This window comes from Microtus pennsylvanicus, chromosome 4 (assembly GCF_037038515.1).
Source record: "Microtus pennsylvanicus isolate mMicPen1 chromosome 4, mMicPen1.hap1, whole genome shotgun sequence".
In the NCBI taxonomy this organism is placed as follows: domain Eukaryota; kingdom Metazoa; phylum Chordata; class Mammalia; order Rodentia; family Cricetidae; genus Microtus; species Microtus pennsylvanicus.
The window spans coordinates 44,569,260-44,573,869 of NC_134582.1; positions in this window are offsets into that span (position 1 = coordinate 44,569,260).

Here is a 4,610-nt window from a genome sequence, read left to right on the forward strand (position 1 = left end):
CCCCACTTCGCTTCTTCCAGCCCCTCGGGTCCACAGCCCTGGGAGAGTAGAGCTATTCTTGGGTGGAGGCCTTGGGCTAGGAGGACGTGTGTGTGTGAGAGAGACCCATACTGGAATCACAGTGCCTTGGGGGTTGAGGGGGCAGGGGCGGCGGAAAGAACTCAGAGATCCCCGGTTAGCACACCTCAAAGTTACGCCTATTGGCTCCTGGCACTCCACCCGCCCCGAGCTCAGGTGCAGGTCAGGAACGGAGGGGCTCTCTGGGAGGATGGTACCGTATGATTTTCTTCAGTGGGGAGCCCTCCAGGGACTCGGGGGGGGGGGGCTGGGAACTGGGGCCCGGGTGTCGTTCCCTGGTGTATCACTTCCCGCTCCTTTGGCAATGAGTAGGCATTGCGGAACTGGATGGGAGGGGGGCGGGAGGCATCTGTGTGTCTGGCACTTCCTCCCACGCTCAGGAACGAGGGTTGGAAGTTGATTTTGGGGAAGGGGACTGACAAGGTTTCTGTCCTGGGCTCCAGCTGCGCTCTCTTTCCCCTTTCTGGACTGCAGCTGCCTAGCCTCCTCATACTCAGCTCCCGGGTAAACACCGGCTGGAGAGAGGTCGAAGAACTGACACCGGATCGGCCAGTTCCCGGTCCCGCCTTCGGGGACACACCTCCTCTCCTCGCCAGGCGTGTTTCCGCTCACCCTGCGTCCTGTCCAGGGCCTGTGCTTTCAGGGCCTAGGACTCTGGGTCCATCCAGCCACTGGGATTAGTTGAGCACGGGACTAATCCGGGATGAGCCACGGTGTAAACCTGGATTGACTGGGGGACGGTGTGTGTGGGGGGGGGGCGGTGTCGGTCGCTGGTGCCCCATCATCCATTCCCAGAGGCATGCATGGCATGATGGGGTCTAGAGTCTCAACTCCAGGTCTCTGCTACTTTTGAAGTGCCCTGCTGTGTGTTTGTTGAGGGGTGAGGATGGATGGGGGGAAGTGCTCCTGAGCTAGAGAGCATGCATGGAGAAGATGCAGTGCATCAGGCACCCACAAGTGTGACGCGCATTGGTACTGAGGTGGGGGAAGAGAGGAGAGAAGCAAGGTTCTTGGTAGCCTTGAGTCCATAGGGTTAGGTCAGCTCCCTAGTTGAGTCTGCAACCCAGTCAGTCACCCTATACCCCAGCTACAGACTCACAAACCCTCCCTCTCTCAGTGGCTATGGTGATGCCCCCAGACTTTAGATCTCACTGAATCAGGAGGCAGGTTAATCAGTATGGAGGGCCCAGATCCTTCCCACCCTGATTTGATTAGACAGTGGAGGATGGGGAGCCCCTCCAGTTAAGGCCAAGCCCAGGAAAAAAAAAGTCAAAGGTCAAGGGAGTTGAAAGAGATGGGAGTGGCCAGCCAGGTACCAGAATTCTGATCCTGGCTCACTTACTAATTCTACAAACATTCCCCAGCCTCTCCCTCTTACTAGCCCGGCACCAGATACTGGGACACCACAAGAATGACACATGATCTCTATGGGAATGAAGACGGGTAAACAATGACCACGTCTTGACTTGAGCCTGAAATTCTGGCTCAAGAACCACCAACGAGGGTGGCTTCCGAAGGCCAGAAGGCTTTCCGGAGGGGTTGGGTCAAGGAGGAGTTTCAAAGGTTCAAAGGGCACGTGACTGAAAACTCAGGAGGGTGGGGGTGGGATGGTTCTTCCTGACAGGCAAAGGAAGTCGATTTGGGAAGGCCTGGAGGTGGAATTTCTATAGGGTGTCCTGGAAAAGCCAGTGAGGTTGAGTAGAAATACAAGCCAGAACTAGAAGGACCTGCTAGTTCATCTAAGAACTGGGGGGAGGAGAGGGCCAGAGAGTCTACACCTCTGAGAGAAAAGGTCAGATTTACATTTTTTATAGATTCTGTCTTCCTTCCTTGCCCAGTTTCTCTGGGGATGTCTGGACTGCGGAGATGGAAAGACAGGAAGAGGAATCAGGTTTGTTTCCGTTTAGTTACCATAGTCCCATGTCTGTCCGTCCATCCGTCCGTCACTTGTGGACTTAGTAATAGCAGAAACCTGCTTTTCAACGCCTAGAGTGACCTGGTTGGGGCCGAGTATCAGCGGCAGTTTCTTCGTCTATAAAACGGGGATGGTAGTAGGGAGATTGTAAGATTTCAATGTAGTCAATCACCTGTTTTTTTATCTATAGCATATGGAGGGCCCTGTGCCAGGTGCTGGCATCAGGGCACTGAGTTAGGCGGGGTCCTTACTCTCCCCCCTGGAACTTACACTCCAGTGGAGAAGACAGACAACAAACAAACAAACAAATGAGGTAATTATAGACTGTGCTGGGAAGGAAACAGTGGGGCAGAAAGGAAGATAAATAGAGGTGGAGTAAGGGAAGGGGCTGCTTTATTCAACGTAGCCAGGGATCTTTTTGATTCTTGAAGAATTCGATAAGCTTTGGTGCTTAGGGAGAACTTTCAGGTGCTGGGAACTGCAGCTGCTAAGGGTTGGATATGGGAGATAGCCTTCCTTTTGAATCCCACTAAGATGTCAAGCTTCCTGAGGGCAGGTACCTTGAGCTCCTTCGACATCAAACCTTAAGGCTAAATCCAGGGGAAGCAAGTAGAAGAGAACTTTGTCCATTTTTCTGACACCCTCTCCTGCCATTCATTGGAATGGTGTCAGGGAGCTGTTGGTCTCTTTATTAGTCAGCCAATCTGTCTGGCTGCTCTACAACTGCCTCCCCCAGTTCTCTAGGTGAAGTTAACCCTAGACCAACTGAGTTCTATTCACGCCTAATCTTTCTCTAGGCTTCTTTCTCTCTTTAGAGAATGCAGAGGCAGGTTCTATACCTTCAGAATCTGCCTGTCCAATGCCTGGACTAGATAGAATTTAGTATCTGACCTGGGGGAGAGTGTTCCCAGAGGAAAAATACCCAATATTTAAAGGTTTAGGTCTCCAGAGTGCCGCCGCCTAGAACAGTCTCATTTCGGGGAGGTGACCCGGATCCCTGTCCAATCCCCCTTGCAGAATGCTTCCTACACACCCATGCATTTCCCACAGAGCCGCCCGCCCCTACTGCAAAGTGCATACAGCTCCTCTCACACACTCACCATCCAGCTGCACACTGCGTCTCCATGGCAACTGGGAGGCCTGGTCCATGGATGTTAGAAACAAGTGCCAGAGGAAGAAGAGAGAAGGTGGGGGAAGAGAATGGGAAGAGAAACATCAGGGGAAAAGAAAAGGTTTTAAAAGATGGCCTTGTGGGGAGACCCCTAGCCTAGCTTTGTATCTGCTTGTCAGGAGGCTTCAGTGGACTCAGGGCCTGAGAAGGAGGGGTGGAAGTGGGAGGTTGAGAGTGGACGAGGAACCGGGTGGTCACAGGTAATGGTGCTCTTGTCACTAAGAAAGAAGCAGAAATAGCAGAAATAGGAGAGCGTGGATGACAGTGTAGAGTCTTGGGAGGAGACTATTCCTTTTGGGTAAAAGGCAGATATGGGGGGTAGGCTGGTGGGGGAGGGACTTGGGGAGCTACTTTCCCTTATTCCTGACCTAATTGGTTGTTCAGGCTGAAACCATCTCTTAGTCACTTAGGCTAATTAGAATTGTTCTGGAGAAGATGTTGGGGGAGGGGAAGGAAATAATGGGGGGAGGGTGGGTGGAGACAGGAGTGGGAATGGGCCTTCTGGTTCCACCTCTTGTCATTGAATGGGGTGGTCTGTAAGAGTCGGGGCTGCGAGTCACCCCACATCTGTCTAACTGTCACGGGACACCGTGCTCTTACTTGCCTGCTTTCTGCTCCCCCTCCCATCTCTGTCTTTATGTGTCTCCTTCCTTCTGCTCTCCATTCTCTCCTGGTCTTTCTTTGGTCCCTGAGCCCCAACACTTTCCCTCTTCCCCTTCTTCAAGGTCTCCCAGCCTCTGACTACTGACAGTTTTATTTAATGAACAGATAAGATATTTGGGAATCAAAACTGGGGAGCTGATCCACTGGGACACAGAGACTGATCTGGAGGGGACAAAGCAGAAGCTGGCCTGACAGAACTCCCCAGACTGGTGGGGACAGCAGATAGAAGGACTAAGATGCACTCAGCGTCTTTCTGCTTCCTAAGCCTTACCTCTTGGGAGGTTATCAAAGAGAAGAGGGAGGCCTGTGTGAGCTCAGCTGCTGGACTGTCTGATTGCCTTGGGCAAGTTATTTAACCTCTGTGAGCATCAGTTTCCCTCGATGGAACGAGGATAATAAAGCCGAAATCTGTCTTGTGGATGTAAGGTGATCTTGCACACAAACTGCTAAGTAAATGCTCAGGAAGAGCTTGTAAATGGTAGCTTTAAGTCAAGCATTGTGAAATATGCTCATAATTCCAGCACTTGGGAAGCTGAGGCAGGAGGATTGATACAAAAAGTTCAGGACAACCGCTGGGTTACATAGTGAGCTCAAGACTGGTCTGCGCAAGAAGGGGAGATGGTGTCTCAAAAATTTAAGTGGAGAGCCAGGCATAGTGGCGCATGCCTTTAATCCCAGCACTTGGGAGGCAGAGACAGGCAGATCTCTGAGTTTGAGGCCTTCCTGGTCTGTGTAGTATGTTCCAGGACAGCCAGAGCCAAATAGTAATGCCCAGTCTCAACA